Raw genomic sequence first — 13001 nt, 5'->3', positions numbered from 1 at the left:
TGGACCGCTGTGAACAAAGTGAAAGTGTTAATTGCTCAGTCGTGTCTGACTCTTTGCAACCCCATGGACCTGCCAGGCTCCTCTGGAATTCTCCAAGCAAGAATACTGGAGTGGGTTGCCATTCCCTTCTCCAGGGGGATCTTCCCGACCCAGGGATTGAACCCAGGTTCCTGCCTTGTAGGCTAGATTCTTTACCATCTGAACCCCCAGGAAAGCACTATTTTCAGAAAATGGACTGCTGTGAACAAAAGTAGTATGGATTTTGGACAGTTAGCTCAGACATATAAATTAGTTGAAGTCTGATTAGGAAGCAAGACATTCCTCCATCCAGGCTCTCTCCTACCTCCAGGCTGAGTTCCCCTGGAGGCCAAAGGGGTATTCTACCCTAGATTGAGAATACTGCCCAGCCAAAAGCCTGGGTGGGAAGTCCAAAGTGGCTAGAAAATGCATTCCTCTGTGCAGGCGTCTGTAATACTAGAGACAGAGTCTAACTGGGACAAGGTTCTGGTGGGAACACAGATTGCTGAACCCCCACCTCCCCTCCCACCCCAGACTGTTCTTACGTGTATTAACCACCAACTCAGAGGTCTTAGAACCACCAGCACGGTATTACTGTCAACCGAAAAAAGATGCACAGACTGAGAGTTGCGTGTGAAGTTTTATTTGGAGCAAAATGAGGACTGCAGCCCAGAAGACAGCACCCCACACAGCTCTGAGAAACTGCTCCAAAGAATTAGTAGGGGAAGGTCAATATATAAGTATCAACTACAAACTGGCACTTACCAAGAGCACTGCCAAGGACTGAACAACAAAGGCCTTTGCCATCTGCCTCTACGGAGATTGAACCCCACTCTGCTCTAGCTGTTGACCTTCAATAACCCCTGAGGGAGTTCAGGGTGGAGTGAGGCACTCTGTGCTCCAGGGAATCTGGTGGACAGGTCTTTAGATAGTTGGATGTTTTTAGAAACAGATTTTATGACCTGAATCCTTGCATCTCTTCATATCTAGAGAAGCACTAAATCCCTTCATGAGGACATCAGATCCTCAGGACTAACAAAAAACCTTTTGTAAATTGAGTGCTTCATGGTGTCTTCACCAAAACCTTATATGTTGACTTTCCCCCACTGCCGCTTTGGAGCAGTCTCTCAGAGCTATCTGAGACACTGTCTCCTGGGCTCCAGCCCTCATTTTGCCCCAAATAAAACTTAACTCACAACTCTCAAGTTATACATCTTTTTTTTAAGTCAACTTAAGATTTTGGTGAATGGGGAGTTCAATGCAATCAAGCACTTATCTTACAAAAAGTTTTCTGCTTGTCATGAAGAGCTGATGTCATCATGAAGGGATTTAGTGCTTTTCTAGATATGATAAGCTCCCCTGCAGGCTCAGACAGTAAAGAATCTGCCTGCAATGCAGGAGACCTTGGTTTGATCCCTGGGTTGGGAAGATCCCCTAGAGGGGGGAATGACTACCCATCCCGTATTCTTGCCTGGAGAATTCCATGGACAGAAGATTCTGGTGGGCGATAGTCCATGGGGTTGCAAAAAGTCAGACACAGCTGAGTGACCAACACACACAGATATGAGGAGATGCAAGGATTGGGATCATGAAATCACTTCCTGAAAGTGTCTATCTAAAGACCTGTTTATTAGATCTGATAGAGTGCCTGAAGAACTATGGACAGAGGTTTGTGACATTGTACAAGGAGGCAGGGATCAAGACTATCCCCAAGAAAAAGAAATGCAAAAAAGCAAAATGGTTGTCTGAGGAGGCCTTACAAATAACTATGAAAAGAAGAGAAGCAAAAGGCAAAGGAGAAAAGGAAAGATATACCCATTTGAATGCAGAGTTCCAAAGAATAGCAAGGAGAGATAAGAAAGCCTTCCTCAGTGATCAATGCAAAGTAATAGAGGAAAATAATAGAATGGGAAAGACTAGAGATCTCTTCAAGAAAGTCAGAGATACCAAGGGAACATTTCATGCAAAGATGGGCTCAATAAAGGACAGAAATGGCATGGACCTAACAGAAAGAAGATACTAAGAAGAGGTGGCAAGAATATGCAGAAGAACTATACAAAAAAAGATCTTCACGACCCAGATAATCACGATCGTGTGATCAGTCACCTAGAGCCAGACATCCTGGAATGTGAAGTCAAGTGGGCCTTAGGAAGCATCACTACAAAAAAAACTAGTTGGAGGTGCTGGAATTCCAGTTGAGCTATTTCAAATCTTAAAAGATGATGCTGTGTAGGTGCTGCACTCAATATGCCAGCAAATTTGAAAAACTCAGCAGTGGCTAAAGGACTGGAAAAAGTCACTTTTCATTCCAATCGCTAAGAAAGGCAATGCCAAAGAATGCTCAAACTACCACACAATTGCACTCATCTCACATGCTAGTAAAGTAATGCTCAAAATTCTCCAAGCCAGGCTGCAACAGTACATGAACCGTGAACTTCGAGATGTTCAAGCTAGATTTAGAAAAGGCAGAGGAACCAGAGATCAAATTGCCAACATCCACTTGACCATCGAAAAAGCAAGAGAATACCAGAAAAACATCTACTTCTGCTTTATTGTCTATGCCAAAGCCTTTGACTGTGTGGATCACAACAAACTGTGGAAAATTCTTCAAGAGACGGGAATACCAGACCACCTGACATGCCTCCTGAGAAATCTGTATGGAGGTCAAGAAGCAACAGTTAGAGAACTTGACATGGAACAACAGACTGATTCCAAATCAGAGAGGAGTACGTCAAGGCTGTATATTGTCACCCTGCTTATTTGGGCTTCCCTGGTGGCTCAGACGGTAAAGCGTCTGCCCGCAATGCAGGAGACCCGGGTTCAATTCCTGGGTCTGGAAGATCCTGGAGAAGGAAATGGCAATCCACTCCAGCACTCTTGCCTGGAAAATCCCATGGATGGAGGAGCCTGATAGGCTACAGTCCATGGGACCCACAAAGAGTTGGACATGACTGAGCGACTTTACTTTACTGCTTATTTAACTTATATGCAGAGTACATCATGAGAAATGCTGGACTGGATGAAGCACAAACTGGAATCAAGACTGCCGGGAGAAATCAATAACCTCAGATATGCAGATGACACCACCCTTATGGCAGAAACCGAAGAAGAACTAAAGAGTATCTTGATGAAAGTGAAAGAGGAGAGTGAAAAAGTTGGCATAAAACTTAACATTCAGAAAACTAAAAGACTACTACTGGCAAAAAGTTGAGTGCCGAAGAATTGATTTGCTTTTGAAGTGCGGTGTTGGAGAAAACTCTTGATAGTCCCTTGGAAAGCAAGAAGATCAAACCAGTCCATCATAAAGGAACTCAATCCTGAATATTCATTGGAAGTACTGATGCTGAAGCTGAAACTCCAGTACTTTGGCCACCTGATTCGAAGAACTGACTCATTTGAAAAAACTCTGAATGCCAAAGAATGCTCAAACTACCGCACAATCGCACTCATCTCACATGCTAGTAAAGTAATGCTCAAAATTCTCCAAGCCAGGCTTCAGCAATACATGAACCGTGAACTTCCTGATGTTCAAACTGGTTTTAGAAAAGGCAGAGGAACCAGAGATCAAATTGCCAACATCCACTAGATCATGGAAAAAGCAAGAGAGTTCCAGAAAAACATCTATTTCTGCTTTCTTGACTATGCCAAAGCCTTTGACTGTGTGGAAAATTCTGAGAGAGATGGGAATACCAGACCACCTGACCTGCCTCTTGAGAAATCTGTATGCAGGTCAGGAAGCAACAGTTAGAACTGGACATGGAACAACAGACTGGTTCCAAATAGGAAAAGGAGTACGTCAAGGCTGTATATGGTCACCCTGCTTATTTAACTTATATGCAGAGTACATCATGAGAAACACTGGAATGGAAGAAATACAAGCTGGAATCAAAATTGCCAGGAGAAATATCAATAACCTCAGATATGCAGATGACACCACCCTTATGGCAGAAAGTGAAGAGGAACTAAAAAGCCTCTTGATGAAAGTGAAAGTGGAGAGTGAAAAAGTTGGCTTAAAGCTCAACATTCAGAAACGAAGATCATGGCATCTGGTCCCATCACTTCATGGCAAATAGATGGGGAAACAGTGGAAACAGTGTCAGACTTTATTTTTCTGGGCTCCAAAATCACTGCAGATGGTGACTGCAGCCATGAAATTAAAAGACGTTTACTCCTTGGAAGAAAAGTTATGACCAACCTAGATAGCATATTCAAAAGCAGAGACATTATTTTGCCGACTAAGGTCTGTCTAGTCAAGGCTATGGTGTTTCCTGTGGTCATGTATGGATGTGAGAGTTGGACTGTGAAGAAGGCTGAGCGCCAAAGAATTGATGCTTTTGAACTGTGGTGTTGGAGAAGACTCTTGAGAGTCCCTTGGACTGCAAGGAGATCCAACCAGTCCATTCTGGTTGAAAGAGATCAACCCTGGGATTTCTTTGGAGGGAATGATGCTAAAGCTGAAACTCCAGTACTTTGGCCACCTCATGCAAAGAGTTGACTCATTGGAAAAGATTCTGATGCTGGAAGGGATTGGGGGCAGGAGGAGAAGGGGACAACAGAAGATGAGACGGCTGGATGGCATCACTGACTCGATGGACGTGAGTCTGAGTGAGCTCCAAGAGTTGGTGATGGACAGGGAGGCCTGGCGTGCTGCGATTCATGGGGTTGCAATGAGTCGGACACGACTGAGCGACTGAACTGAACTGAACTGAACTGATGCTGGGAAAGATTGAAGGCAGGAGGAGAGGGGGACGACAGAGGATGAGATGGCTGGATGGCATCACCGACTCAATGGACATGAGTTTGAGTAAGCTCTGGGAATTGGTGATGGACTGGAAAGCCTGGCATGCTGCAGTCCATAGGGTCACAAATTGTCAGACACGACTGAGCGACTGAACTGAACTGAACTGAACTGAAAGACCTGTTACACCAGTTTCCCTGGAGCACAAAGTGCCTTATTCTCCACACTGAACTCCTTTCAGGGCATGTCGATGGTCAACAGCTGCAGCCACATGGGATTCAGTCTCCTCCGAGGCAGATGGCAAATGCCCTTGGCAAGCACCAGTCTGTAGTTGACACCACTTAAGTCCTTTTCTAGGGAATGGAATCCTCTATATTGCATTGCTAGTATTAGAAGCTCTCCAAATGGCTCTAATGTGGGTCAGTGTTGAGACTCGCAGAGAGACCTAGAGGAGTTATTACCCAGACTTCCCTGGTGATAAGAATCCCCTGGGGCTCTTTAAAAATAAAAGGGATTCCTGGACCCCAGGCCTCTCTGGATTCTGAGTCACAGGGTGGGACCCAAGAATCTATTTAGTTTATTTTTTTAAACAAACCTCAACCTGTGAAATTGATTCTTGAGGCCCAGGAAGCTTGGGGAACTTGGCTGAGTTCCTGGGGGATGCAGGGGAAGATGATGTGGGAGAGACAGGCTGAGACCAGCCTGTGGAGTGCTGGCCAGGAGGTGCACAGGCCTCTGGAGGGAGTGGTCCCGGGGCAACTGCAGAGCAGCTCAAGGCTTCTATCAGTCTGGGAGTATGTCTGCTTCGGCGTTTGTTTGTTTTTAATTTAAAATTTATTTTTTTATTAATTTATGGCTGCGCTGGGTCTTCATTGCCGCAGGGGCTTTCTCTAGTTGCAGTGCGTGGGTTTCTCATTGCAGTGCTTTCTCTTGTTGCATGGACTCTAAGGGCACAGGCTTAGTTGCTCCCTTTATGTGGGATCTTCCTGGATCAAGGATCGAACCCATGTCCCTAGCATTGGCAGGCAGATTCTTAACCAGCGAACCACCAGGAAATTGCTTGCTTTACTGTTCCTAAGTAACTGTTACTTTGGAGAAAGTTCTTGGTTTTTATCTTCTGTACTCCCATCCTCTCCTCACACTTGAGCATCACTTCTACAAAAGATGAGTGTGGCACACTGTAGATGCTTAATATATAGCTTGCAAATGAAGGAATGGAAATCATCAGCCCACACGTAGTGTTTGAAACTACAGAGTGAATGGGACCATCTCCAGAGGCTGAGTAGGGTCCGGTAGAGAGGGGAGTCCAGACAGCACCACACTTTAAGGGGAAGGGGAAAGTTAAACAGAGGGAGGCACGGGCTGACAGGGAGGACGGAGGTGTCAACAGGGCCAGGAAGGAAAATGAGGTGATGGGGACAGCGCGATTCCTTCACTCCACAGTCATTTCAGCTGCACCAAGAGACATACAGTGAGAACAAGGTATTTTCCCGTTCCCTGGCTGCTCCCAGACCAGTGAAGGTACACAAAACTCAAAGCACTCCATTTCAGAACAGAGTGGTGCTATGCTAGAGATAATGGTCAGAGTGCTATGACCGTCCAAAGAACTCCTTACTCCATGAGAGGGGGCTTGGAGGACTTCCCGGGGGAGGCAAAGTTGATAGCTAGACAGATACATACACACATAAACCAAGCATTTATCAGATGAAGATATTGATAAAAAGGACCCCACACATGGCCCAAGCAAAGGTGAGGGACAGCATCTTGGGGTCAAGGCATGGAGAGGGTCAGCGAGGACAGCTCGCCAGCAAGTGCAACCTGAGAGGGGCTGTGGGCAAGGCCAAGAGAAAGACTGAGAAGGCTTGGGTAAGCAGAAGCATCCAGGTCACTGGGGGCTCCCAGATTAAGCCATGAACCCTTGTAGCAGTCACTGTAAACCCAGAGACAGCCCACCCCTCTGTGTTTTCTATTCAGAAAGCCAGAGTTGCCCTGAGAGCTCACAAGGACATCCTAGATGTCCCAGATCTCCTGTCCTGAGATGACACAAGAAAATCACTTTTTTTTTTTTTAATTAATAAAATTCTAGCAGTTCGAGCTGAAACCCAGCCTCACAGCTGGTGAGATCTCAGGATAAACTCTTACTGATGGAAAGACAGAATAGGGCGCTAGGCTGTGGTGAACATGCCCCCTCACTGCCTGAAGAACACCCTTCTCTGCAGGCTGGATCGTGTCTTCTTTCTAAGCAGCAGGGAACCCTCAATGGGCTGGGGACGGTTCAGGAGTAGCTCTTCTGTTCTTCTTTGTAAGTTTCCCTCCCCTCCCCACCCCCACATGCTCAAGGGGTCCAGGCCACTCCACCCACGCTTTTGTGATGAATCCCCCAGACAAAAGTCCATCCCATCATAGGGTCTCTACAAGTCGGGCAGACCTTCCACCTGCCAAGGTAGATCCAGGCCTAGCAAATTTCCAGGTCCATATCAAGGGCTCTGCCCATAGGTTGAGGCAGAGAAGGGTAAGGTCCTCCTCCTAGCTCTGAGCCATAGCTCCCGTGGACCTCCCACCATCCCTGAACAGGTACACTGTACCCATTTTTCAGGTGTGGATACTGAGGCTCAGAGAAACAAACTGATGCCTCTCTGGATCACAGAGTTATTCAGGGGCAGAGCTGGGACTGAACCTCCAGTTCACTGACCCCAAGATTGTGCTCTTTCTGCTCCACTGGCCACCTCGGTATAAAACAGAAGACAGGAATGTTTAGACTTCAGATTTCAGAGGAAGAACTTTGGTTTGAAATTTGACTCCTAAGATCACAGTCCTCAGAGGTGGGAGGGCCTTGAGCAATAATGTTTCCAAGACTTCCCAGGAGAAACAGATCTCCTGGAACGTGATTGTACAGACAGCTTTTCAGGCCACTGCCCAGACCTGTCTATGCCAGGGGCTTGTGATGGGGCTCAGCAACTGGTGTTTTTTTAACAAAGGAAGTTTGGGGTACCCTAGCTAGACCCGCCCAGCTCCATTTTACAGACCAGGAGACAGGCTCAGACAGGAAAAGGGGCAGATCCACCACTGATAGTCATCATGTCCTACATATTTGGAGAAAAAAAATGCAAGAGCACCCGTGTGACCAGCGCTGGGACCCTGCAAAATTACTGATACATGCTTTGTCTAAACTGAGCTCCCCTGGTGGCTCAGTGGTAAAGAATCCACCTGGCAATTCAGGAGACACAGGTACCATCCCTGATCCGGGAAGACCCCTCACTGCAGAGCAACTAAGGCTGTGCGCCACCACTCAGCCTGCGCTCAGCGCCCAGGATCCGCAGCTACTGAGCCCGCGTGTTCCAGAGCCTGCACCAAGAGAAGCCACCGCAGTGAGCAAATGCCCTGCAGCTAGAGAGTAGCCCCTGCTCGCCGCAACTAGGGAAAAGCTTACCCAGCAATGAAGACCCAGCACAGACAAAATAAATAAATAAAACTGTAAACTGAGATTAATCCTCCCCTGATTCCTCAGAGTGCTGCCAGGACCACATACACGAAGCCCTAAGGGCGATGCCTGGCTCAGAGCATGGGAGCTTTTGTAAGCGTTTTTACTGTTAGGTAAGATGGTACAGAGAATCCCAAATGAACTTTTTGACCAACCTAACATTTATCCTTCCCTTTCTCTGATTTCTCCAAGTGCTAAATTGACCAGAATCTCTTGTTGAACCTGACACCCTGGCATTTCAGCTTCCTCTGGAGAAATAAAGACCAAAACAATAGACCATTGTTCTGAAGTAAAAGAACTAGTTCCCCCTCAAATGTACTGTATTACAAGACCTGCTTGGGCAAAGAAATAGTTTATATTATCAGTTGAAATACATGCAAACACTTAAAATTAAATATGTATATCTGTGGGCTTCCCAGGTGGCTCAGTGGTAAAGAATTTGCCTGCCAGTGCAGGCGTCACAGTTCAGTCCCTGGGTCAAGAAGATGCCCTTGGAGAAGGAAATGTATTCCTTCTAATTCTTCTTGTCTGGGAAATCCCATGGACAGAGGAGCCTGGCAGGCTGTAATCCATGGGGTCGCAAAAGAGTCGGACATGGCTTAGTGACTAAAACAACAAGCAAACAAGTGTATATCTCCACAGCCCCTGCCCTGTTTCTTGTGGGCATCATCTTTTCAAGGAAAAGTCTAGTGGCACTAACCACTAGGCTCACGGTTCTGTCTGATCACCCTGAAGGGTGCCTGAAGACTGGGGTGAAAAATGGGGGCGGATGGGGGTGGAACGCACATTTGCTGAGTACTCTGTTTGCTGACCTGACTCTGCGGGACTGCACTCAAGGCCCATTACTGACTGTGTCTCACTGGGTAAGTTTCTTCACCTCTCTGAGCCTTGTTATTTCATCTGAAAACGTGATCACAGAGGTAAGGCTCCCGGAGGAGGGCCCACTCCATCCCCGTTGTCTTCAGGACCAGTCAGATTCTTCTTCCTGGCCCTGGAAGGAAGAGCGACAGCCAGTCTGCCTTTCCAGTCTTTTCCCACTCAAAGTGTAACTCTTCTGTTCCCAGGCTTTGGTCACCCACAGGAGCCTGCCCCCATCTCTACTGCAACAGTCCTCCATACCCTTGAGGCTGGGCTCCAACACCACCTCCTCCAGGGAGCCTGCCGGGATTCTCCCAAACCAGATAGGGTCTCCCATTCTCTTCTGTGCTCCCTCAGCACTGGGTGTCTGTTTTAAGGTACCTTCTTTGATGTACAGAAGAATTCCTCCTTTTCTGGGGGTGGAGGTTCTACCCTGCTCCCCTCGGCCTAGATATCATCAAAACAAGATCTTGCTCACAGTGTGTAGGTTTGGAGCAATTTCACTGGATCAGGAGTAAGAAAGAACTAGGCAGCCTGCCCCAGTTTGCAGCCTTCCGCCTAAGCAACCTTAAATGACACCAGACATTTAAGTCTCGGACCACCTTAGGGAAGACTGTGTTTCATTCATGTTAAGGCATACATTCTGCACCACCACCCCAGTACACACACACTTCAACCTCTGAAACGGGGGCTATATCTTCAATGAATGGGCAGTGGATATCCTTTCTTACTGACGTATAAAATAATGCTACCTTTCCATCAACACCTTCTTAGATTTGATGAGATAAAATAGCATTCCTTTTAATAGCTGAGTAAGTCTAGGGGCGTGAGGTTAAGCTGCTCACTCAAAGCACCTAGCAGGACTTTCCTGGTGGTCCAGTGGTTGAGAATCTGCCTTCCAATGCAAGGGACATGAGTTTGACCCCTAGTCGGGGAAGTAAGATCCAACATGACAAGGGCGGCGAAACCCCTGTGCCTCAAGGAAGAGTCCATGTATCGCAACTAAGACCCAACGCAGCCAAATAAATAAAACGTTTTTTTAAAAAAGCACATAGCTGTCACAGCCACTGTGAAGACCCCCAATGACCCAGCCTCCTTGTGTTTATGCCCTCCCTTGAGTACCGACTGGACTTGGTGACTTGCCTTGAAGGAGCAGAATACAGCAAAAGTGATGGGAGGTTATTTCCAAGATTTAAATTCTGCAAAGAATCTGACCTCTGCCCACCTGCCATCTCTAGCCCTCTCACTTGCTGGCTCCCACTGAAGCCAGCTGCCATGATATGAGTTGTCCTCGGTAACTGAAAACAATCGGCAAGAAACTAAGACCCTCAGTACAACAACTCACAAAGAAGTAGACCCACCCTCAGTCAAACCTGGACGTGACTGTAGCCTCCTGACTTAAGCCTGTGAAGGACCCTGGGTCAGAGGCCCCTGCTAAGCCGTGCCTGGATCCCAGACCTATAGGAAGTGAGGTCATACCTGAGTGCTGCTTTAAGCCACCAGTTTTGGGGGTAAATAGTTACAGAGCAATAGACGCATAATAATGTCCAATACTGAAGGCCAAGCATTGACTCTATCATGTCTTGGGGACACAGGTAAAAGAGATGTTGTTCTAGCTGTCAAGGGATATCAAGTGTACCAGGGTGTAATATTCTGGTGTGACTGCTGCTACCATGTGTATTGGGAGGGCCAGAAAGGGGGCTGCCTCCCTAACCCAGCTGAAGGGTCAGGCCCACTTCCAGGGAGCTGTAGCCCAGCAGGTTCTGGAAAGGTGAGAGCTTACCCACCTGGTGACAAAGGCAGGGAGGCAGCGGGGAGGGAAGGAAAAGAACATATTTTCTCCTGGTCCTCCACGGATTTGTGGATTTGGGAAATTGTTGTAAGATTACACACTTGGCAAGAAGGTATTTGGCAGCTAGAGGCGTGACGCAAGAGCAAGTGATTCACCCTGACACGTCTCAGAAGCCTGTGAGTCATCAGCAAGCTCTTCCCAGCCCAGACTGGGATGAGCGGGAGGGTCTGACCTAACTGCACTGCAGGGAAGGCGTTGATGATTGTGTAATGGTTCTGTTGCTTTTTAACCAGGGTCAGGGTTGGTCTGTGGCTCAGGTGCTAGAGGTGTGGTTAGAGTTGGAGGGATGGTCACAGTCCACCTCTAAGACAGGCTGGGGCAGCGGGTCAGGGTCCGTTTTATGAATTCCCTTCTTCACATTGGCCCTCCCTTGGCTCCTCTGGCGGGCAGTGGGGGGAAAAGGGGGAGTGAACCTGGCAGATAGCAAGAGATCCTGAATGCAAGGAAGGCCTAGAAATTCTGAGAAAGGAGAAAGAAGGAGCAAGATCAGGGGTATGGGATGAGCCAACAAGAGGTCTTGCAGCCAGCACTTCCCTGACCTCAGACAGGGCACCCCGTGCATCGCCCCAGACACAGAGGACGCAGGACTTCTGCCTCTGCTACCAACACCAGGACAGGAGGGCAGAGCGGTTGGAGCACAGGCTCTAAAGCCAGGCTGGCCAGAGCAGGAGTCCCAGCTCTGCTGAGTACAGGGTGTGCTTAATCTGAGCCTCAGTTTGCCAATCTACAAAATGGGGAGCTATCAAATGATAATAATTCCCATTTTGTAGGACTATCATAAGGTTTAAAGGAAATATAGGGAGGAATTAGCTCCAGAACCAGTAAAAATGCTCAAAAAATAGTGGTAAAAGCAAAAAGGAGCACGGACCAGATGTGTGAGGTCCCTTATAATCTTGAAATTCTAGGATTCGAAGGATTGGCTGGCCCAGCCCAAGTCCCTTTCTCCTCCCCGCAATCTTAGGAGAAAGAGCTGCTCCTGGTAGTCTTGCCCTTGGAGGGACCTGCATTCATGATTTCATTTACTGTTCACAACAACCCACTTTATAGATGAGAAGACTGACAAAGAGGGGAAAGGATTTGCCTCAAGTACTGATTAACACCGGCTCACTTTTATTGAGCTCTTGCTGCAGGCCAAGCCCTGGGCTTGGCACAGCGTCATCACATTTAGTCCTCCTGACAACACATGAGTTATCCGTCCCTGTTACAGACAAGGAAACCGGGGGGAGAAGGCACCCGGTGTTGCACAGCTGTGGGTGATGGAACCGCAGTTTACCTAGGAGCAGCTGGTCCTCAGAGCCTGAGCTTGTAACCCTATCCGATCGTAGAAAATTATGGGCAGAGTTAGACCTGGAAAACACCTCACACTCCGAACTTTCAGCCCCAGAACTAGCCTTTTTTTCTTTCTTTCTTTCTTTTTTTATATTTCTGATTGTAGTAAAAATATACAGAAACAAAAAATGTACCATCTTAGCGATTTTTACATGTACAATTTGAGAGTGTTATATACATTCACATTGTTGTACAACCAAACTCCAGAAGTTTCTCACCTTGCAAAACTGAAGCCTTGTAGCCATTAAACAACTTACCACCGCCCCCTATCCCCTCAATCCTCCCACCTCCCCACCCCACCAGGCCCTGGCAACCACCGTGCTACTTTCTGTCTCTGTGAATTTGACCATTCTAGGTTTGAGCTGTCCTGTTTCTTAAAAGCCTTTCTCTGTTTTGCTGTTGGGCCACCCGTTCGCACTGTCAACAAAATGTCTGGACAGCCAGAGCTACAAGAGTTCAGGGGAGGATAAGATCTTTGGGATGGGTTAGTCAGGGAAGGCTCCCTGGAGGAGGAAGAGGGGAGGAGGAGAGGAAGCCTGTACCCACTTCCCTGGGCGGTGGAGAGGCAGTGGTGTGCTGCGTGGGTGACTCAGGGATGCTTGATCCTGGTGGCCTGCCCTTTGGTTTACGACAGCCACCTCAGCAGCACCAACCTTTGTCCCCAAGGGAGCTCCTGTCAGGTGGGTGGGGGCACCAGGCCATCTCAGAAGGCCAGCGGCTCGCTG

This window comes from Capricornis sumatraensis, chromosome 8 (genome assembly GCF_032405125.1).
Source record: "Capricornis sumatraensis isolate serow.1 chromosome 8, serow.2, whole genome shotgun sequence".
In the NCBI taxonomy this organism is placed as follows: Eukaryota; Metazoa; Chordata; class Mammalia; order Artiodactyla; family Bovidae; genus Capricornis; species Capricornis sumatraensis.
The sequence above is the reverse complement of the archived record's forward strand: the minus strand, read 5'-3'. Positions refer to the sequence as shown.